This window comes from Crocodylus porosus, unplaced genomic scaffold, assembly GCF_001723895.1.
Source record: "Crocodylus porosus isolate Cpor-Errol unplaced genomic scaffold, CroPor_comp1, whole genome shotgun sequence".
NCBI classification, from domain to species: Eukaryota; Metazoa; Chordata; order Crocodylia; family Crocodylidae; genus Crocodylus; species Crocodylus porosus.
This window is the reverse complement of record NW_017728914.1, coordinates 24,421,559-24,444,832: the sequence shown is the minus strand read 5'-3', so window position 1 is coordinate 24,444,832 and position 23,274 is coordinate 24,421,559.

Genomic DNA, 23,274 nt, shown 5'->3' with positions numbered 1-23,274 from the left:
AGCCAATAATGAACGTCTGTTTGGTCTGGGGGGGCCGTGAGAACTCAGAATGTTTCCTGCAAAGCGGTCTCCGTTACAGCAGGGAACTGCATGCACATCTGTCAGCACCCACTGTTCACTGCATTCATTCCCCATTAACGTGGAATTGGTTGCTCTATATACAGATACAACTGAATTCCACACTTGTTTACTTGGCCCTTGTCAGAAGGAGGGTCTTTTGGTCCTTCCATCCAACAAATACGCACATCACTGGTGGCTTTTGCTGCCCTCCTGCCCTCCCCAACCTCTCAGCTGGTTGTTGCGAAGTGGGGCCTTTCAGAGAATAAAAGAAGCATAAAAGCACTTCCAGAAATACTCTTCCAAAGAGGGAGATGGATGTGAGCTCTGTGGCTTGGACATATGTATGATATGCCTGGAAAAATCTCAAATACAAGTGGTCCAAAGCATGGTGAAACTTCAGAGCTGGAATCAAGCTTCGTAATTCAGGCTTGTTTTGTTGATATGTTCCAGTGAAGCTCAATAATAACTAGACAAATGATTATTATCAGTACTTGTTTACGTGGCGTGGCTCAGTCTTGGTGTACGGTGCAGCAGTACGCAGAAGCTTCTGCAATTCCAGAGGCCATTTCTGGCAACTTTCCAGAAGCCTAGGGCCTACATTTAATTGGCCTTTGAATCAGAATTTTTTAAAAAAGAAAACAAATACAAGCAAATAGCCATAAATTCTTGCTTTTGTCTTCTTTGATCAGAGCATTAAACAGAAATGACTTGTTTGCTAAGAATAAGAGCTTTCAAACGATCAGCTTTGTTCTCACTCTACAGTTACATGGCTACTAAGTACAGCTTAGAAGCCAAAAGCTGAATTTGGCCTTGAGGCTACATACCAATGAACATACTTCTGGCTGCAGTAGATTCTACATTACTCAGTGCTTTGATTCAGCCAGTATGTGCAGTATGCTGTATCACTGCCTCTCTTAACAAGCTCACTAGTTCCGCGGACTCAAATTTCATTACAAAAATTAAGTCTGCATTAGTTTTGTTTGCAAAAAACCCTCAAACAAACAAAAAGAACGAAGACTCAATAAAATAGAAATATTGACAGGAATCTGTAGAGAGCTTCAAATACTATGTCCAAGAAGAGCGAACTGCCTTGTTTACCACAGTGAGGCATTAAGAGGGATAACCCAGTGATAGTTTTCATAGTCTGAATGTTTAACTATTGCATTCCTCTTATAAGAAAAAAGGATTGTCAGAGTTGTTCATACCATAGGATTGTTCATACCATTTACTGGTCTTGATGGGGTCATTGGGCCACGAACGGGTGGCATTTGAAGGATCCCAACCCTGACTTCAGGCCCTACTAAATGAAGTGGAAGAAAAAAGGCAAAGCTCATAAGCCATTTTCAAGCCGCACTGAAGGGAAGTCCAGAAGAAGGAGCTCAGCGAAACGCAAACATCTACACAATGTACTGTGACCCGGATCTCATTTCTTTGCCTTATGCAGGTAGAGAGAGGGAGGGGGAGTGCAAGTGCCATCACCTTTTCTTCCCAGTGGGTGTGTCTACATGCGAAGCTACATTGCCGTAACAATGAGCTACGGTGACATAGTGTCGTCAGGCACAAACTGTGACACCACTGCTACTGCACAGTAGTAATGAACTACTGTGCAGTAGTACAGTAGTAGTTCATTACTACTGTGCAGTAGCTTGTTGCTACTGAGCAGTAGGGTCAGAAACGACCCGTGTAGCGCGAGGACTGTGCAGTACCAGTAGTTATTGCACAGCCATTTAGTACTTGCTTTAGCAATAATTTAGTAATAACTGCACAGTCAGGCGGATGTGTAGATGCGCCCAGTTTTACCATACACCTGGCTGCATAGTTAGATACATTCAGAATAACCCATTTCATGCAGGACACCACTGATTAAAGTGAGATGTCATGCTATTGTTAGAGTCTCTGGGAGAAACTAATCCTGCATATATCAGAAAATAAGCCTATAATATCTGGTAGCAATTCAGATCTTGTGGGTCATTGGTGAAGACTAAGTCCTATCTTTGTGAACGTATGCTAATATCATATTTACTTGAATATAAGACAAAGTCCCTCCCCCCATCAGCATGTGGAGAAAAGCCCCTCACCTTATAATAAGCGGGGAGGGGGAGCAGCTGGCTGCTATGGCTTTGACTGGCCCTGAGCTTGGGCTGGGGCCAGAGTCAGACCCACAGGAGCCTCGTGCTCCACCTTCCCTCTGCAACTTCTGCCCACCCCCTTCCCTCTCCCTTCCTCTCAGGCGCAGCTTGGCTCTGGCTTGGGCTGGGGCCTCTCGCGGCCACTGAGTACATGAAAAGTCCTTCCCCTGCCTGGCCAATCAGCAGTGACAACACTGCTATAAACTCAGGCAGTGAAAGGCTGAACTTCCACGTGCTGTGAGGGGAGGTGGTACAGGTAGCAGGGGTGCAGGAATGCAGCAGGGAAGAAGGGATGGGGCAGAGGGCAAGGAAGGCACCTGATCCCCTCCCCCCAGCCACTCCTGTCCCTGCTGTAGCACCAGGGGAGGAGGAATTCAAGACAAGCCTCCAATACTTAGATTCTATACCTGGAAAATTATACTTTTGCTGCAGTGGGCAGGGCGCTGCGTGTGCAAGCCTGATGCATGTTTACCAGAGCAACTGGCTACACTCTCAACTCAGCCAAGGGCAGAGGACACATGGGGGGGGGGGGCAGAGGAAATGCTTCAAGAACACCCTCATGGTGAACCTTAAAAAGTGTGGCATTGACACCACCAACTGGGAAAAACTAGCCTGGGACAGGGCTATATGGAAATGCCTTGCGAGAGTACACACATCTTACTTAGAAGAAAACTATCTTGTCCTTGAGGCAGAAACATGACAGAAATGGAAAGACAGGAAAGAAGACTGAGAAATCTGTAGTTCAACCCTTCCTTTAATCACCACCTGTGCCATTTGCTAGAGAGTCTGCAGGTCTAGAATTGGTCTCTTTAGGCATCAACAGATTAATTTACAATCCTTTATTTGACCAATGGGAGTGATTATTCTTGACCGTGAAGCTTTGCCATGTCATATTATATTTGAGTAAATACGGTATTTTACATCTTGCACCTTTTTAGTTGTAGTTTAATTTTTTTTGAATATTCATACCTATTGCAGAAATTAGATGCATTCTATGCAGTAAGATATAGAGAGATTTGCTAATATAATACTCCTGAATTTTGTTTAAGAAATTGTATGTTTGTAGTCAGTTGTAAAAAGGAACTGATGTTGGTTTTTATCTTGTAAATATGATTGTGCTAAAAAACTAAGAGGAGAGTGATCCCTATTATTTCACATTTAGTTTTATTTAATCTATTTCTGTATTTTTTAGGATCCTTAAATGTAGGGTGAAAGGGGAGTGTGGAGTGAAAGGGGAATGTTGTTGGCTTATTTAGTGCCAGATGGATGTAATCAATTTTCAGAGATCCTTTTAACAGCCTGCCTTGAAAAGTTTCTGCAAGTATTTGCTTATTTGCTTCAAGAAACCTTGCCAGAGCTTTTAAAGCTTCATAGAAGAATTTGTTGATGTTAGTAACATTTTAAAATTGATGTTATATGCACACTGTATTGTTTGCACAAGACAAAACTATTTTCAAGATGTCACTCTTAATGTAATCATTAACCATGCATTCACTGTTTCCTGAATGCCCAGGAAAATAAGCTGTTACATTTCACTATACCAGTGAGCAGAAGTTCAAATGAAAAAAGAAGTCTATATCCACACACTTTTTTCTAACTCCATTTTGCTATGGGGATAACTGGACAAGAACACTGATAATAGAGTAATAAGAGTAAAACCCCCATAGCTAGCAAAGTCTTCCATTTCTTGTGTCATTGGTACTGAATGTTATTTCAATAATACTTTCACTTTTTTATATTGTATAGCTTGCTATGGTTCCAAAATAGGAACAAAGTTATATTGAAATAAAAATCATGGGAAGGACTATATCAGTACATGCTTGCTATATTGATATTCTCCTCGGCCATCCTGTCTGCTTGCAGACATTAAAAAAAAAACCCTGGTGCTTTAAACCGCGTGTGCTCCTGCACCAAGCCTCGCACATACCCAGCAGAGGCACCGTGTTAGTTGGACCTGGCTCGCCTGATGTCTGTATAAATTGGCACTTCCATGGGGCTTTTTGGGTGCTTTTATCTGATAGCTGATTGACTCAGCTTTAGAATAAAGGACCAAAAAGCCCTGCTGAAACTCCCAATCTATACAGACACTGCAGAGCTGGGTTGAAGTAACACATTGCTTCTTCCGGTAAAGGCTGTTTTTGTTGCTGTTGTTTTTTCCAATGTTCTTGTTCTTAACCTGGCTTAAGCATACTAGAAGGCCAAGAGAAAGCTAACAAGGTTATGATGCTTCCAATTTATTCTGATTCCTAATCAAAGCACTAGTTCAGTTAGCTTTCTTGGAGCTCTGCTTATTAATAAATATTGGAGAAATTGATGCACATAAAGTAACTTTAGGACACCATCAGCGAACGACTGAAGCCTTATCCATTATGAGGACAAATAATGAGGATTGGAGACATAACGGCTAGGGACAGACATTACACATAAACTGGTTTAAGTGATCATAAATTGGTTTAAACCTGTAACAGAAGAGATGTTCAGTGCACATAAACCAGTTTGAAAATTGCTGAAACTGGTTTGTGATAGGCCTGGTTGAATGTAGTATCAGACTTAACTGATTTAGGTCAAACCACTTTATGCAATGTCTGTCCCAGACCCCTTGCTGGTTTAAGATAAACCAGATTCCCCCAGCATCCCAGAATGCTCTCTGGACTGGGTGGGGCTCTCTGCTTCACAACAGGGCTTATCCCTCCCTCTGCTCCCTGGGCAGATCTCCTCTGGCACAGACTTTCAGACATAGCAGGGTCTGCTGGCTTCCCCATGCCTCCCTTCTCCTCCCCTGTCACCCCTTGCTGCTTAAGCAGGGGTCCCTTCCTCCTCTCTTCCACAACACGGACCATAGCCAGCATGTGGTATGCTAGCTAATGCTGTGTAAGACTCCGGCAGAGAGAGCAGACACAGCAGGGTCTTCCTGGCTTCCCCTGTCGCTGCTCAAGCAGGAAATCCCCTGTCCCTTTCTCCCATCTCCTACACCACAGACCCTAGGCATATGGTATGCTAGCTAGCCCCATGGACCCTAGGCATATGGTATGCTAGCTAGTGTCTGTGTGTGTCTCTCTCTCCAATTTCACTGGGACAGGCAGGCAGACAAAACAGGGCTTTTGGAACTAATTAAAAGCCCTGTTATCTGTTTAAGAAGTTTGCAGTAATGGGAGAGAGGCTATTGTTTTGCTAATCAGGTGATAAAGACTCTTATCAGGGTGATAAAGACTCTTATCAGCTCTCCTGTGGGCTTGCTGTCCTTTCGGTTTGCTGCAGACAGTCTGACGAAGCAGGGAGGGAGATTGAAAAGCTCCATATCATCAACAGATGCATGCACTGCACACCCCCCCTTGCCTCTGAGAGCTAGCAAGCATCTGGGGGCTGACAACTCTCCTGCCCCTTGAGCAGCCATAAGGGAAAAGCCTGGGACCATGCAGGCAGACCTCTCTAATAAGAAAGTCCTGTTGGGGCCTCACCACATCCTCCTCTCAGCTTTGTGCAAGAGAACGGAGGGCTGCTCTAGTACCCCCCTGGCTTCTAGCCTGAGCCACTGTAGACATGTGCCTGAATTTCCTTAATCCTTAATGAACAACCACTCGTCTTGGACTCCTTAAGGAGATGTTCCTCTGAGCCCAAAGGGTGACAGTTCCAACGCGAGCTCAAAAGCCCCCATGCCTCACCAAAGGAACATCTGGAAGCTAAAAAGGAGGCATACACCCAATGGAAGGGAGGGGCCATCACCAAGGAGGATTATACCTCCAGTTCTCAAGACTGTAGGGGGGCTGTTAGGAAGGCTAAGGCAGAGACAGAACTAGGACTAGCGACCAGGATCAAAGATAACAAGAAGTCCTTTTTTAAATACATGGGGAGTAAAAAGAAAGCACATGGGGCCCCTGCAGGACATGCTTAGCAATCTGGTGGCTGCACCAGATGACAAAGCTGACCTTTTTAACAAATTCTTTGCCTCCATTTTTCTGAGCAGGGATTCCGGACGGACTCAGAAGAGGCACCACCAGGCCTAGGGTCAGAGACGACCTATTTAGGGAACTTCTGGTGGGGCTGGATGTGTTCAAATCAAGAGGTCCAGATGATCTCCACCCCAGGGTGCTGAGGAAATTGGCAGAGATCATTGGGGGACCCCTGGCATGGCTTTATGAGCACTTGTGGTGCTCTGACTAGGTGCCAGAAAAGGGCCAATGTGGTCCCCATTTTCAAAAGGGGAGGACCCAGGAAACTATAGACTCATTAGTCTTACCTCAGTCCTGGGGAAGCTCTTTGAGAAAATTATCCTGGCGCTTGTCTGCGAGGGACCAGCAGGGGAAATTATGCTTAGGGGCAACCAACATGGGTTCATTAGAGGCAGGTCCTGCCAGACCAACCTGGTGGCCTTCTACGACCAGGTCACAGAATGCTTAGACACAGGCGTCACAGTGGACGTAGTCTTTCTGGACTTTAGGAAGGCCTTCAACACCGTCTCTCACCCCATTCTCATTAAAAAATTAGGCAACTGTGGCATTGAGGCCTACACAAGCAGATGGGTCACAAATTGGCTGGAGGGCCACACCCAGAGTGATGGTGGATGGGTCATTTTTGACCTGGAGGGACGTGGGTTTAACATCTTCATCAATGACTTGGACGAGGGGGTGAAAAGCATCTTGTTCAAATTCGTGGGTGACACTAAGATGTGGGGATAGGTGGGCACGCTAGAAGGGAGGGACAGGCTACAACTAGATCTGAACAAGTTACAGGGGTGGGTGGATAAGAATAGGATGGGTTTCAACACTGACAAATGTAGGGTACCGCACCTAGGGAGAAAGAACCAGCACCATACCTACAGGCTGGGGAACTCTCTTCTCATCAGCACAGAGGCAGAAAAGGATCTTGGAGTCATTATTGATTCCAAGATGAACATGGGCAGCCAATGTGAGGACGTGGTTCAGAAACGCCAACTGCACCTTGTCATGCATCCACAGATGCATCTCAAGCAGGTCCAATGAGGTGATCCTCCCCCTCTATGTGACATTGGTCAGGCTGCAGCTGGAGTACTGCATCCAGTTCTGGGTGCTGCACTTCGAGAGGGATGTGGACAGCATTGACGGGGTCCAAAGGAGGGCCACTGCTGTAGCTGGGGGCAGCAGGGCAGGCCCTATGAGGAGAGGTTATGGGATCTGAACCTGTTCAGCCTCCACAAGAGAAGGCTGAGAGGGATCTGGTGGCCGTCTATAAGTTTACCGGGGGGACCAGCAGGGAATGGGAGAGTCCCTGTTCCCCGAGCACTACCTGGAGTAACTAGGAATAATGTCCACATGTTGACTGAGAGTAGGTTCAGATTAGACATCAGGAGGCGCTACTTCACAGTCAGGGCGGCTAGGATCTGGAACCAACTTCCAAGCAAAGTGGTGCTGGCTCCTACCCTGGGGGTCTTTAAAAGAAGGGTAGATGATCACCTTGCCGGGGTCATTTGACCCCAGTACTTGTTCCTGCCATGGCAGGGGGTCAGATGTGATGATCTGCTCAGGTCCCTTCCAACCCTGCCAACTATGAAACTATGAAACCCCTGCTGCCAACAGCAGGCAGCAGGTGCTTGTGGCTCCCTCAGGAGCTGCTGCTTGGCAGCACGTGGCTCCAGCCAGCACTGCACATAGTGGCAAGGAGCACAGCCAGACCCAGGAGGCACCAGCCACTGAGCTGGGGAGGCATGGGAGGCAGGGGCGTGCATGCTCCCCAGCAGACCCAGAAATGGACTGGAAGTGCTTCTGGTCCACTTCTGGGTCTGCTGCCCAGCATTGCAGCACTCATGAGTCCCTGCTACCTAGAGGTATGTAGGAAAACATTTAAAGCTGTATCTATGCCTGAATCTCTGAATCTTTCCAAATCTCTCCAAATCAATTCAGAGGGTTCTGATTTGATTAGGAGAGAATGAAGGGTTCTCTGATTTGGTTCAGATTTGGAGATTCAGCCACTGAATTGAGCCGAATCTCTGCCAAATCGAATCAGGGACCGAAGCTTTGCACGGCCCTATTGATAAGCATGGCTGCAATACATGTTATTTGATATGCTAAACAAAGTATTTCCAGAGAAGTGAAGTCAGAATCCCATCCTTAAAAAAATAACACTTGGGTAATATTTTGCATGTAGGTAACCTTCAACTGCTTCCATGCATATTTTTTCTGCAGCAGCATAGCCTTAATTTGTCTTTAAAAAGCAAATAAACTGAATTGTGATGTCTGTGAATACAAGTATCAGAACAAAGCTTTGCCAGGTAATATGTTCCTGAAAAATGTACTGTTTCAGTAACAGAATTCTTGAGTGTTGGAGTTCATAAAGAACTTTACCACTAACTTGGTGCCATTTAAGGTGTATGAAATTGATTCATCCTGCCCGAACATTTTTATTTTAAGAAGAGTTAATCAGGCTCATTTTTTAGTAATGTTAGATTTTGATATGGTTGACAATAGCTATTATGTTGCATGTCTCTATCCACAAATAAAATTACTTTTTTTTTAATATCATTCTTGTATTATTCTAGAGTCCTGTGTCTTGCAACAAGGTGACAAGGGCTGGGCGGCAGAGCTCTAGGGAACACCTAGATTTTGAAGGGGACGTTGATGCTGGTTCAAAAGGGGATTAATCCCTTCAAGTCCAATAGTGACCCAGTGCACCAGCTTGAGAGGAGATTCTGAACTGCTCTTTTTGGAGGAGGTGTAAAATGATGTGTGATCATGAGAGACAGCATGACACACAATTTTGTAAAGCTGTTAGGGCATACATTTAATGAAAGATATATTAAATAAATAATGTACATATGCTTTTGTTAAGTAGATGAAAATCTGTCTATAAGGGTGGAAACCTTTATCCTCCCACTTCCGTCTGTTTGGAGGACTTGGCATGATTCTAAAACAACCTTTATATTTGAACACTCTGGGCGCATCCAGATAAGCGTGGATGTTTGTTTCTCTGGGGGTGCCTGTGCCACATGTGTTCTGGTGTGCGGCAGGTTACTCCAGGTGGGGTTGGGGAGGCCGGATCCAGCAACTGTGCTGGCCCCAGCAGCCTTACCTGGGGTTCTGGGGGTGCCCAAGGGCTGCAGCCATGGCAGGGAGCCTGGCTGTCAACCAAAATGTGGCTCCAGCTGGCCAGGCTCTGGTTTGGGGCAGTGCGCACTGCTGCCACGTGCACTGCCCCACTTTTTTATGGCATGGATTTTCTTGATTCTGGGGTCTCCCAGGTTCAAAAAAACCCCTTCACTGCAAGGTACCAGCATGGGGAATGCCTGCATATGTGGTGTGTGGTGCTGCAAGTGGGTCTGTGGTGTCACATACTACACATCTGTGGTTGTCTGGATGCAGCTTCTAGGTCCATTAATACATCTTACAGAAGACTGTAGGGAACCCTCATCCCTAACTTGTTTCTATAAATACAGAATCAAGAAATGCAAACTATAGACTTTATCCTATGATAAGAGGCTACATTAATGCAAGCCAAAACAGTCGCACTTGTATACTATCTGCATGGGGTGAATGCCCAGATGTTAGGAATGGTTTGTCCATTTGTTGGTGTTATCAGGCATTGATGGGGTAAAAAAACCCAGCAGTAACTTTGAAGCAGTATGTTTTTTTGTGGAACCCTATAACTTCTTTTTCACAGTGCTGCGTTCTCTGTCCTTCTCTTCCTTCCATGCACTTCCCCCTAAAGCCCTCTCATAATCACCTCTGACTTGTGTAGAATTGCTTCAAATCAGCCCTCAACATCAACTGAAGGCTAACAAGAGCTTTCTTTTCTTCCTTTTCTAGTTTTGAAAAGAAAGGCTGCCATGTTCTTTGCTGTGACAGCTGTACTGAAGCTGATTGAGCTGTCTCTGGGACTTCTCCTTGGATTGAAATGAAACTAGAATGTGTTTAATAGTAAAGAAAATAAATTCTGTTATGTATCTGGCTAAAGCAACTCTGCTTTCCAAGTGGAAAATATTGCAATCATTTCAATCTGCCACTTACCTTACCCAGTGCTATTTGACAAGAACAAATGGAACAGAGTACGGAGCTACACAGTACACACATCTCACATTAGCTCTAGAAGAGCACACTTTCTTTTCCTCCCAAACTGAATGCTATCCACAACTGGACAACAGGGAAAGAAGCAAAACCAACTTAAAACAGACACCTTGAAAGGAAAGGGGACTATATGGAGGTTTTTGTATTTTCCTATTCATAGAGTAGACATGCTCCTCAATCTAGATTTAGTTCCTTTTGGCTGGGTTTTCAAAGGGGCCTTTTGAGAGACAGTGGGAGTTGGGCATTTCATTTCCATTTTTCACTTGGAAAATTCCAGCCTTAGTTTGTAGATAAGGTTAAGTATATATATTTTAAATTTTGCTGCTGCAGTAATAAGCACCATAGGAAAGGCTATAAGCATCTTTCACACGTTAATGAATGTATTATCACAACAAAGAGCAACAGAAAAGTTGATGAGATTGCATTTTAAAGAAAAACAAACTGAGCAAAAAATATATAGCTACCATAAGACATGACAACCCTCTCTAACTTTCTCTAGCCTCTTAAGACAGCAGCTGTTCTTGAAGGCAGGCGGAGGCATTAAAATAGAGCAATGGGCTAGAGAAAAATAATCAGCACAACACTGTGCTTCGGAGTAGCTCTCGATAGTCTGCAGCTGAGTATTAACTGGCTTTATCATGTCTGAGGACACACTGCTGCAACCAGGAGAAGACTAAATTTCCAATGAAAAAAACAAGAAAAGGAAGGGGAAAAACATTATTTTTGGAGAGGGGGAAAATGTCCTTCCAGGGCTTCTTTAGATATAATGAAAACAGATAAATGGTACAATCCCGCTTTTCTTCCATTGTGGATCTCCTTTTAGGGAAAAGATACAATCTCATTTTGCAAGATTCAACAAGCATAAACATTGTTTTTTTTCAAGTATATAAAAATGCCAGAAATGACTATAAAGAAAGTAAAACACTGCAGAACTAGGTCTAATGCCTCAGGAATGATACATAGGATCAACATATTGACACATTGTAAGAGTGTTGCTTAGAAAGGAATCACACTTTATTTTAATGGCTGCCTGTCAATGGGCATGAATATTTATAAGGCTGCTAAAAATAGCATGTTGTATAATGTGTGTGTTCAGCAGGTAATTTACAGCAAAGAGTTAAAATGATAACTATATGCTACTATATAAGGTATAAGGCCATAAAGGGCCAGTGTCATCATTTAGTCTGATTTGCTATGGAGCACAGGCCATATAATCTCCCCAGTTTGTTATTTGAATTAAAGCATTTTTATGTAAAAGGACCTTATCTTTATTTAAAAATCTCCACTGATGGGGAATCCACAGTGACCCTTGGCAAACTGCTCTTACCAATTTGTACATCTCTAATTTTAAATAGTTTACCCTCAGCTTCCAGCCATTGGATCTTCTTATTCTTTTGTCTGGTAGACGAAAGCGCCTCTATCATCAGAGCTCAGATTATTCCGGTAAATCAGTTTACCATTTGAAAGGCTGTACATTTCATGCTACATGACATAGATCTATTAATCAAATAAGTTAGAAGGAACCATTCAGAATGCCTTTGATCTATGTAAAGTGATTGTTGACATTAAATATCAAGACTGTTCTGTTCTGTGAAAATTACATAAACCAACTCCAAGTTATATGTTTTCATGCCCTAATATAGCAGGCTTGTACATATATTATCTAAGAAAGATAATGCCTTATATGAGACAAAGAAAAAGCACTGCAAACATTGGGTGCAGGAATGTAATGCATCTTATTTTGTGGCTACATGTTGGAAAATCATTTGTTAAGTTCATATCTCAAATATTTACAAAGCAGATAGGGGGAAAGCAATAATTTTAAAGATATTTTGCCGGGTTTGATACCAATTTTGATAAACCAAGCAACTTCTTTATTTTATACAGCCATACAAAACAGAGATGAAAGTGTTACTTCCCTTCTGGTTACTACCAATAAATTAGAGGATTCATTCTAAATGCTGCCATAAATCTTAATCCTATAAAACCTTTACAGAAAGGTCCGACTCCAATGTTCTAGAGAAGTTTTCTAAAAGTGAATGCTTAATAAACCCGATAATAATAAACTTTAGTCCTTGCCATTTTTAAAAAATCTCTAGCATGCCTTCTGTTTCCCTTAAGGTAATGCAGACAGGCTTCCTAGACCACTTTATGCACAGACGTGTAGCTTTCACCTATGAGTCCAGCATATGTCTTTCTTTTGGGTGGTGACAGGTGCTTGTGTTTTTGGGAAAGGAATGCCTGTTCCATACAGCAGAATAACTATTTCTTACTCAACTTCACATTTTTCAGTGATATTGAACCTGACCCATAACAATCATATGAAGTCTGCCTCACTTTCATTTCAACTTCTTATAAGCTTCACCTCCATGAATTGTTGCTTGATTGTGTTAAACAGGATTACTTGTCACATATGAGAATGGTTGAGATGCATGATTCTTCTGCCTTGGAGCATAAGTACTTAGTTAAATGCATGCATACACTCCTAATTTCAAGCATTTATGTACCTCCAGGGTTTTCCTCTACTCCCCTCAACTAACTCTCTATGCCATCGCTGTCTCTGTCCTACAGCTAAAATGAAGTAGTCATCTATGTGGCTGAGAGGTAAATCACACATCTATTTTTTTCCCTTGAAAGTTTGAATGATTAGCCAACTGGTTTTCAAATTTTTTTAGACTCAAGGCATCCTCCATAACTTTTTTGAGGTTAGTGACACCCCATCAAAAGGGGGTGGGGGTCAGGAACACTTCTCTCCTTGCACGGGGCCAGGTGCCACAGCACACATAAAAGGATTTCATGTCACCCCAGGGTGCCACGGCATTGCAGCCAAGAATCCTGAGCAACTTCATACATGGTGCACCTTCACCTCTGATTTACAAAGACACAGCATATCTCTGAGAGCATTTTAAAAATTCCCTACCAAAAAGCTACTAAAATATTGTGCATATGATTACACTGCTGCAGCTTTCCAAAGGACTTGTCTGTTCCCCGGTCAAAAGATCCACTTCTATTTTGCTCACGTGTTTGCATCTAAACCAGAAAAGTGTTTTTGTACAGCACGCAGGATTCTGGGAAGAATCGCTGGTCCCATTGCACAATAATATCCTCGTTTCCAGAAACAATCTGCTGCTAACAAGATAAGAGCTTTCCTAATAGCTCTGCTGGGGTTGTCACTTTTGTCTCCTAACCGGTTATTGTGCGTAACAGAGCTGAAACATTATTCCACCTCATTACAATGAAGTTACTTAATAAGGTTAAATGTCTCCTTTAAGGCCCCGTCCCTCCAATAAGTCCATCTAAATCACAAGCTGTTTCTTAACTCATTTCTTTCCTTGGACATTTTTCTTCATCTCTGTTCCAAAAAGAAATAAAACTAAAAAAAAATCTGTCTTTATCTCCTGTTTGGTTTCCTCCTCCTCCTCTTTTTTCCCCAGAGAGGCAGTTTTCCTGGTAAGACATTTCTATTGATGTACTGCACTTCTATTACTGTAGGAAATCCCATCCAACTTCCAGCAAGATAAACCCTTTTGCAGGCAAAGCAGCAGCAACTGCAGGCAAGCCCCCAAAGTTATTCAGAGAGGGAGCAAAATAGTAGGGTGGTGTTTTAAAACCAAATATATTTTACCCCACACAACCAACATAGAAGTCTTTGGGCTACTGCAAGAGTCACTCTCCTGTGTAAGGAGTGAACAAAATTGTGATCGCACTGATATCTTGGGCCTGATTCTGGTCTCACAATGCAGACAGTATAGTTAAATTCACTTGGCATTCAGATTTTGACATTTCTCCCACCTAGTATGAAGACCTGGGGCTTTAGTTGGGGGCCATCTCTATACTTTACCAGTTTCATGTGTGTTAGAGTGAGCTAAAGATGCTTGAACAAGGTCCTTTTTCCATGGTCTGTAATTTTTCAATACATTTCTATTAGCTGCTATGTCCTATTATAAGTAGGTAACTAGGAGCTTCCATTGTTCATATTTATGAACACGAAGATATTGCTCTTTGAATTATATTTAAGGTTCATTAAAGGACTCCTCAGTTGTAAGTATCTGGAGTGCTGAACCTGTAAATACTATTTATTTAGTTACTCCTCTTGAGGATGCTCCAAGGTTCATGCAAATAGTTCTCTCTCACCAGCCAAAAATTTGAAACTACAACAGGTTTGTCTCCCCCTCCAATCTCGCTGCTCCAATAAATTATATATTAACGGGGTAAATTTTCACCTCCGAGCCAAGATCCCGGGCCTGTTTAAGTTAGCAGGATTTTAGGCAATAGCTTCAAAAGGGCCAAGGTCTAGAGAGGCCAGCCTCCAATCTTTTCAGAGTAACTTACTTTCTTATAAGAAAAGCTTCTTGCAGTAAGTATGGTGTTACATTTGGGGCTGCAGAGTGTTGGATGATGATTCTAACAGCTCTGTTCATCTTGCCTTGCGAAAAGCACTGAGACGCTTTATACTTTCAGACTCTTTGTGTATTCTCCCTAATTACCTAATTTTGAGCTGGACTCTATGCTATTAATGCAAAGCACTCGGGAAGGGTCTGTGCAGAGCTGGACTGCTACAAAATGAGCTTCAGGTAGCATTGTGTGTCTTGGGGAAGCAGATTTGCACAGTTATATGAATATTCAATTATTTTTTCTAGTATCCAAAGCAGTATTGCTGGAATTGGTCAGATCGTAATTCCATTATTGTACTATACAACATTATGACAATTTGGAGAATTTGTACAAGTAATACATTTTGGTTCAAACTGTGAACTTGGGTTCTCCTCTTGCTTGTGGCTCTACACGACTGTCTGAAGGCTATAATGACAATAGGTTGAAAAAGTAGGCATGGTAACACTTTTCCAGGCCCTTGAGAAAGGGTGAATAGGATTGCACTTAGATGTCTAAATTCAATTTGGTATGTATTAGCTGGATTAGTATCAGGTCCTTACTGCCTTAGTACCACGCTAGGCAGTACCACAGCAAGGTGCGGGCTATTCTCAAAAGAGAATTAGCAGAGCACTAACAATAAGCTCTCTCAAAAAAGTACTTATTGGAGTGTGCCCATCATCATACTAAGACAACTATATTAACTCCATTTTGGGAGTTAGCATGCAGAGAGCTGTCAGGGCATGCTTTATTGCAGTGGTCCCCAACACTGTACTACAGGCATGTCTTGTGTCTGTGCTGCAGGATCACCAATTATGTAATGATAATTTAAAAACCTGTTAAGTATGTATCTTATGTATACAGTGCTTAAGAGATCCTTGGACAGAAGATGCCATAGAAGTGCAAAATATTGTGACTGCACAGTACTGGAAACCAAGGTGAAAAGAGTAGTTACTTTTGCTGGCTTTATTGTATTTCCTGCCATAAACTGTTAAAGGGGAGAATGGGTTCTAGGTCACAAAGAAGAAATTTAATTACAATCAATTTATTTATGAGCGATGAAACAGTTTACAGTGTCTGTTAGTAAGTTGTAAGCTAATTGTCTAACTGACCTTTCAGAGACTTTGTAAACAATGCAGGGAGAGAGCAAATAAAAGAGCAGGATAAGCAATACACACCTATATTGTTAGAGCCAGATATAGAAAAGATGTAATCATCAAAAGGTATGTTCACCAAAAGGAGTTAATGATTTAGACTTGATGATGAAGCAGAAAAGAAAATTTGAAGCCTAGTTAAGGAGACTCTGTGCACAATTCTCAAGAATGAGCTAAAAATAGACAGGTTTGAATTAGCAATACTGCAACCAGCAGACGCTGCTAAAGCTATCAAAGGACAATAACAAAACACATGGTTACTGCATAGAAAAAACAGTTTTCTTCAATGAAGACAGGAAAGTCTCCAAATGCTATTCATGTAGAGTTATAAAACTTGAGGCTTCATCTCTAAATCTCAGGTATGCAAAATCAGAAGTTAATTTTTAGATCCAGTGACCTTGAACAAATTCAGAAGATTATTCAGAATAATAACATTTAAAAAAAAGGGCTGGCATGCAATCCAAAACTTCAGGTTTTCTGGAAGTGGAATTTAGGTTTTCCTTGTGCAATTAATGCAGATGCACACTTTCTATTTTCCAAAATGTACTGAAGTATCTCAGGCTGAACCACTGATTTAAAAGTTAACTTATATGTGAGTCTGTTAGAGAATATTAGTACTGTGTTTGAAAATAGTACAGACCATATTTCACAACTGAGACATGCAAGGAAGCATAACATGGACAATTAAGCACTTAATTTGTGTATATAATGATTTCATATACAAATCAGGTTACTACACACAGGGTGTGTCTACACGTGATGCTGTGTCACTGTAGCAATGCACTACGGTGATCTAGCATCCGTGGTCGTCTATATGTGACCAGCAGCTACTTCACCCTAGTGATGCACTCCCTTGGTACGGGAAAGTAGCTGCTAAAAATAACTGCACTGTGCGTATGGTGCAGTACGGGCTGTTACTGCACTGTGAGTTAGTACTTCCAAAAGAAAGTACTAAATCCTGGCGCAATAGCAACATTGCCACAGTGACACGTGTGGACACGCTCACAGATTATCAGAGCTTGCTATATGCATACACACAAATATGTACTTTGCTTATGAAATTAGTGAATCAGCTGGACATGCAACTGTCCCATTAAACTCCTAAATTGGATCCTAAACCTATAATTATGATAGATTTTTGTGTGCTCACAGTTCTTCATACAGCTTTGATGAGCATGGATGCCCCACTGCTACTTTTGATACTAACTTTTTCCATAATCAATAGTTCTGGTTGAATATGTTCTGTCTAGTCGAACTATTTCCCAATTAAGATTTGGTGTTGATTAAACAAAGATTCATGGAAACTCTGCTTTCTGCCTGAAAATTTTTGGTTTTTGATACAGACTCAGAAATTTCTACAGCAAAAAAATCTAAGATGCTTACTTAACTAGCTCTAACTATTAACCTCACTTCACATTGTTCTAGTAATTCGTTATCTAAGCCATTTCTACTGTGCAGACAGATACTGTCCTGGGCCCCTCTGGAGCTTGGTTTGAATAAACCACAACACCTGGGTAGAGACACTGAGCAGAGTTTCCAAACGAAAAAGTTAAGTTGTAAAATAACTCAATATCAAGTGACTATTACAAATTACACCCCAGCAAAATTACAATGAGAAAACAAAAAACCCCCCCCATTTTTTGAGTCATGACACTAATTTTTGTTTAACTTTTACATTGTAAATTAGACAATTTCTCAGACTGAAATATTTTGAAAGAAGAAGTTTGAGCAAGATTCGATTAAAAAGCCATATTTCATTAAAACTATTTTCATCTGAAAAAGTCTGACAAGCTGTAATTGAGTGTATGAAGGGCGAGTAGATTTTTAAAGTAGGCTGTGAGGGCTGAGTTATGAGAGTTTAAATCACTGGGAAAACAATTTGCTGTTGTTAAAGAAGAATTATATAAGCAGATTCATGTAGACTCTTGGACTCCCACTGTACATGTGCTATAGCATGGTTCTTTATGGGGAGAAAGTAGTAAAATATAAAAGTGCTATTACTGTAAATACTTTTATAGAGTTCGTAAATTTATATAGATAAAGTATTATCTTTCTTTTCTAACATGGGTAGGCTGACACCTCTCATTTCCAAATCTATGAAAAAAGGGAATGAAGTCAGCTTCAAAAGGACCTTGTCTATATTTAACGCATAATCTAATATGCTTTTTTTGACCAAAAAGAACTTTGAACATATTTCAGGAAAGAGGAAAAGTTACTGCAGCCTTGAGCAGCAATAACTTATGCACCAGTGACTTGCATGGCTTTATTCACTTATTTTCTTTGTGATTTCATAAAAAATGCATATTTGCCATGGCAACCCTCTTATTACATGCCAGTCTTCCATTCCTGAGACAAAAAACTCTTTTGCTGGAGAGACAGTCCCGAAGGTCATTAGGGCTTCTAAATCTTTAGTGAAGGTATGTGATGGTAAAAAAATATTTGTTTCATTTTAAAGGTTCAAGGTATGCTTATTATAAACATTTTTATAAGATTTTTTCAGACTTTTATTAATACCTGCGGTGGGTAGTTATTAGGGCTGTGAAAAGCTTCAGTAGCCTATTTGATCTGGAGGAGATTTGGCCTGATTCGGCGGCTGACTCCGAATCTGAATAGCATCAGGAGACCCATTAAGAGGTCTGAATTGAATCGGAAGCCTCCAAATCAATTTGGAGAGATTTGGGGCCGGTTCAGAGATTCGGCCATAGGCTATACAGGTTTCCCTTGCATAAAGTGAACCTACTTTATAATGTAACAAATTACAAAGAGATTGTCAAGGTGGTGAGGGAGGGAGTGAGTGAGGCTGGAACTAGGGAAGGGGTGGGGGGAGGGGTGCTGTCCCTGAAGCTACACCATGCTCTGCCTGTCCCCCTGTGCCTAGACTCCATCTGTCCCCACTTACCCCAGCTCCTGGGCTGTGCCATGGTGCAGGCAGCTGATGTCAGCACTGGGCTGTTCTTGGCACTCAGTGCGCCCACACTGAGCACTGAGAAGAGTCAGCCTGGTGCTGCCGCCAGCCCCAGCCTGCAGCGGCAGCCTGCTGTCATCCTGTGTGCAGATCCAGCCCCCCTCCCAGGAAGAGCCCGACACAACCCCCAGCCCACAGCCTTCCCAGGGGCTGTGGAGGAGCAAGAGGCATGCCCGTCCCCCCCGTACCCACTGACAGTTCTCATTGCACCTGGCGCTGGTTGCTCCTGGGGCTGCTGCAGTGAGGCCTAGGGTGAGTGTGGACAAGCTGTGCCATGCCCCGTGCCGCCTGGGGCTCCACTTGCTGTTACTCCCCCCAGCCCCTGCTGCAGCAGCCCTGGGAGCAGCCAACACCAGCTGCCTGTACCATGGGATGGTGCAGCCCAGGAGCTGGGTTGAGTGGGGACAGGCAGAGCCCAGGTGCGGGGGGACAGGTGGAGCTGGGTGCAGCCCTGGGAATGGCACTCCTCACCCTACCTCTTCCCTAGTCCCAGCCTCACTCCCTCCCTGCCAGGGAACGTATCCCTATCTGTCAGGGCTGCCCGAAGTTTCGGTAGCTGATTTGGTAGCTGAATCTTTGAATCTCAATTGAATGTGGACAGTGCTTTGAATTGTCAAATCACTGTCCTTCGAATCAACCGAATCTGAATTGAATACTTGCTGCTTTGCACAGGCCTAATAGTTATGGGCTCTTCTATGGCTAAAGTATGGCTCCACTTGCATAACTTCTTTTGGCATATAAAATATATCAAGTGTCAGAAAACAAACAATATATAAAGAGTTTTCAATACAATATATACTCTTTACAACCTGACATTCAGATAGCCTGGGCTGGAACCCCGTCATTTTACAGATGATAACAGTGTCTCCTTGTAGCAGGCCACTAAGGTGCCTGCTACTGACAGCAGTAAAATGGGCTCAGCTGCCAGTCACCAGGGCAGCACAGGTGCGGGTTGCCAAGACAACCAGTCTGGTCAGATGGCTGGAAGGGGGCAGGTCCTGGCCTTTATAAACAAGCCAGATTCAGGCCACAGGTCCGTTCCCCTCTGGCAGTAGAGGAAGAGGGAGCTCTGTTGGAGCAAGCACAGCAGAACATAACAGAGAAGTCTGATGGCCGGAGAGCGTCTGCTTGACAATACTGGGTGGAGGAAATCCTGATAAGGATATACATGAAGGATAGCCAGGTTGGCTTGAAATTTATGTTGGAACCCAGGAGTGGGAGTTTTCAGTTTTGTTGTTGTATAAGACCGGAGGACCAGGCGAGTCTGTAGGGGTGGAGGAGGCCTCATAGGAGCTCCCCAGTAGTGTGTGTGTGGGGGGGGTTCCTAGCATTGGAGAGTGGTGCTGTGTTTTGGGGTGTCCTGACCCTGGCACCAGTGTGGGCAGCATTGGGAGAAGCTCAGTGTGGGCACACGCAAGAAGCCCCAGTGGGGTGTAAGACCCAGGAAGGCGGGTCTAGGGGCCAGGTAAGGCTGAGGCCGCCTGAGCCCCAATTGAGAGGAGCCCAGTGGGTGTAAGACCCAAGAAGGGGGTCTGGGGGCCAGGTAAGGCCAAGGCCGCCTGAGCCCCAATTTGCAGGAAGCGCAAGGCAGGGGCCCCGGTTGGGGGGCGAGAGTGCGAGGCAGGGGCCAGAGTGGGCGACGGTGTAGAGGCAAGGCGCAGAGTGGGCGATGGTGTAAGGGCAAGGCCCCCATGTTGGCTATGAGAGCTGCGGGAGACAGGCCCCAGTGTGGGCAAGGGCACAGGAGACAGGCCCCAGTGCAGCGAGGGAAGCGAGGGGGTACCTGTGAGGATACAGGCAGGCAATTGGACAGAGCCCCGGTACAGTAACGCCCCGTGCCAAGGACGGCAGGAAGGCAGCCTCCATTAATGATATTTACCATCAAAGGCGTGCCGGGCGAGATAAAGAGGGTGCGTTTAAGCCAGATTTGGCACGGTAGGTAAGGGTGCTAGGGGAGGTCACGGCACCCATCAGGTCACCCTGCTACACTCCTCTTCCTCTACAATCAGCAGGGACAGTAAAACTGAAAACACCCATGTGAAATTCATATCTGCCCTGGGCAGAGCTTTCAAATACTGCCAGCAGGCCTGTGAGTGTTTCCATACTCATAGCTATCCTACAGTGGCTTCTGCTGGTAAAACATCTGTTCTCACTGAAAGAAAATGTGCCTGTACCTTCTGCTAGCTGCTGCAGCCCCTTTAATAGCTATGCCCCCTACCAGTGCATGATGAAGTGGAATCACATGGACTTTCCAGAAGTTGAGCAGGTTTGCACATGGTCTGGTAGCCTCCTTGTGAAGGCTGTTGTCTGGTGGAAGAAGTAGCGTAGTGGAAACAAGGCCTTCAGGAAGGGTTGTCAGTTGTGGAACTTATATCTGCAAAGCTTCAGAGCATGATGCAAAACTCATATATGTTGAGCCCCTCTCCTAGCAGCAAAGCTAGAGGTTTCAGTAACAGCTTGGAAGACAATCTGACACAGGGATTGGCAAACCCCAGCATGCACACCAGAGCATGGCACATGAGGCCATTTTGCTTGGGACAGTACCACCTGCCCATGCTCTGTGGGGCCCAGGCCACTGGGAGACTGCAAGCTCTGCTACAAGCAGCTCGAGCTCCATGGTTGGCTGCAGGGGTGGTGCCAGCCTCTTCCTGGTGGGGGAGCTGAAGGAGGCCTGCACTGCAGGCAGGAGTGGGGTGAGCTCAGCTGCACAGGGTGGGTGGTGGTGGTCCAAGTGGCACTGGGAGGGGCGGGCTCAGCAACGCAAGGTGGGTGGTGCTGGAGGGGTGGCTACAAGGGTGCTAAGGCAAATTTTAGGGTGGCTATAGCCCCCTCCAAGCTCCCCAGTGCTGGCCCTGTGCACCAGGCTCCAGAGCTGCAGCTGGGCTTTTTACCAGGGGCAGCTGCACACACCCCACTACGAAGATGACGGGGGAGGGGCGTGAGAAATGCAACCCCAGGCCCCTCCTCCACCATCCACTCTGAGGTGCATGTGTAGTCACCACCAGCACAGAGCTGGTGCCATGGCTCTGGAGTCCCGACATCAGCTCCACTCTGGTGGCAACTGCATGCGTGCTGTGGGGCCTGAGACAGCGCATGCATGCATGCATGTCTCTGGGTGGATGGTGGTGGAGGGACTGGGGTTGCGCTGCCTCAAGCCCCTCCACCACCACCCCCCAGATGGGTGCATGTAGCCACTGCTGGCACAAAACCTGGCTGGGGCTTTAGAGCCTGGTGCACAGGGGCAGCACTAGGGGAGACTTGGGGGGGATATAGCTACTCCAAAAATCGGCTTAGCCCCCGCCTGTAGCCACCCCTCCAACAACACTCAGGCTGCGTGGCTCACCGCGTACAGCTGACCCTGCCCCACTCCTGCCCTGGTGGTTAGTGCTTCTCTCTTCTCTCTTTTTTCTGTCTCCTTTTCTTCTATTCTCTTTTTCTCTCCTTTTTTCTCTCTCTTCTCTTTTTTCCTTTTTTCTTCTTCCTTCCTCTTTCCCTCTTTCTCTTTTTTCTCTCCCATCACAACATGCTTAACAAAAAAAAGAAAACCCACAACAATAAAGGTTGTATATGAAGTTTTATTTATCATCACCAGGTTTAGAATTTTTAGAAAACCTGATATTTACTGGTAAAAAGAGGCACATTTATGATTATTAACTATACTAATATGCAGTGTGTCCTGCCATCTACCCCCTCCCTGGTTTTATTTTTCTGGAAAGCTGGCACTTTAGCACCCTACAAGACATCACGGTTTTTTCAGCCCTCTGGCCAAAAACCTTGACTACCCCTGATCTATCATGGAAAGTCCTACTTGGGGAGTAGATTAAAGTGAGGAAGAAGATTTTTGATTCAATAAGAAAAAGAGCTGTTCTTAATTTTGCTATTGGGTGCTTAGCTGCTACAGCAATAGAATCATTTGCTAGGCACATAAATGAATGAGAGAGATTAGTTGGGTTACTGCCCAAACAATGGACACTTCAGCATAATTCTCCTTCCTCCCCATTGCTGTTCCCTTTGAGTGATCATTATGAATTGCAATGGATGTCATTTATAAAACCTAAATACAGTCATGTGTTTAGTTTAATATAATGACTTTTAAATAATTCTTTTATAGACAAGAAATCACAATTTTAGGATTTGAGCAATTAAAGGATTACTACTACTAAAAAGTGCATGTGGGTAATATGTGGAGTTTATAATAAGAAGAGTCTGGACAAAATCCTGCAGGAGAGACTAAATAGGCTGGTGCTCTTTAGTTTGGAAAGGAGAAGGGTGGGTATGATAGAGGTCTGTATAAAACCATAAAGGGTGTGGACCAAGTCTCAGGATACAAAGAACAGGGAAGCCCTCACTGAAGTTGGCAGGATGCAGGTTTAAAACTATCAGGAGAAAGTACTTTTTTATATGCTGCATAATTAACTTGTAGAACTTATTAATACCCAATGGAAAGAAGGGGTCATCACCAGGGAGGACTATTCTGTAGTTGCTCGGGGATGTAGGGGGGTAGTTAGGAAGGCCAAGACAGAGATGGAACTGGGACAAGCTTCCCAGATTAAGGACAATAA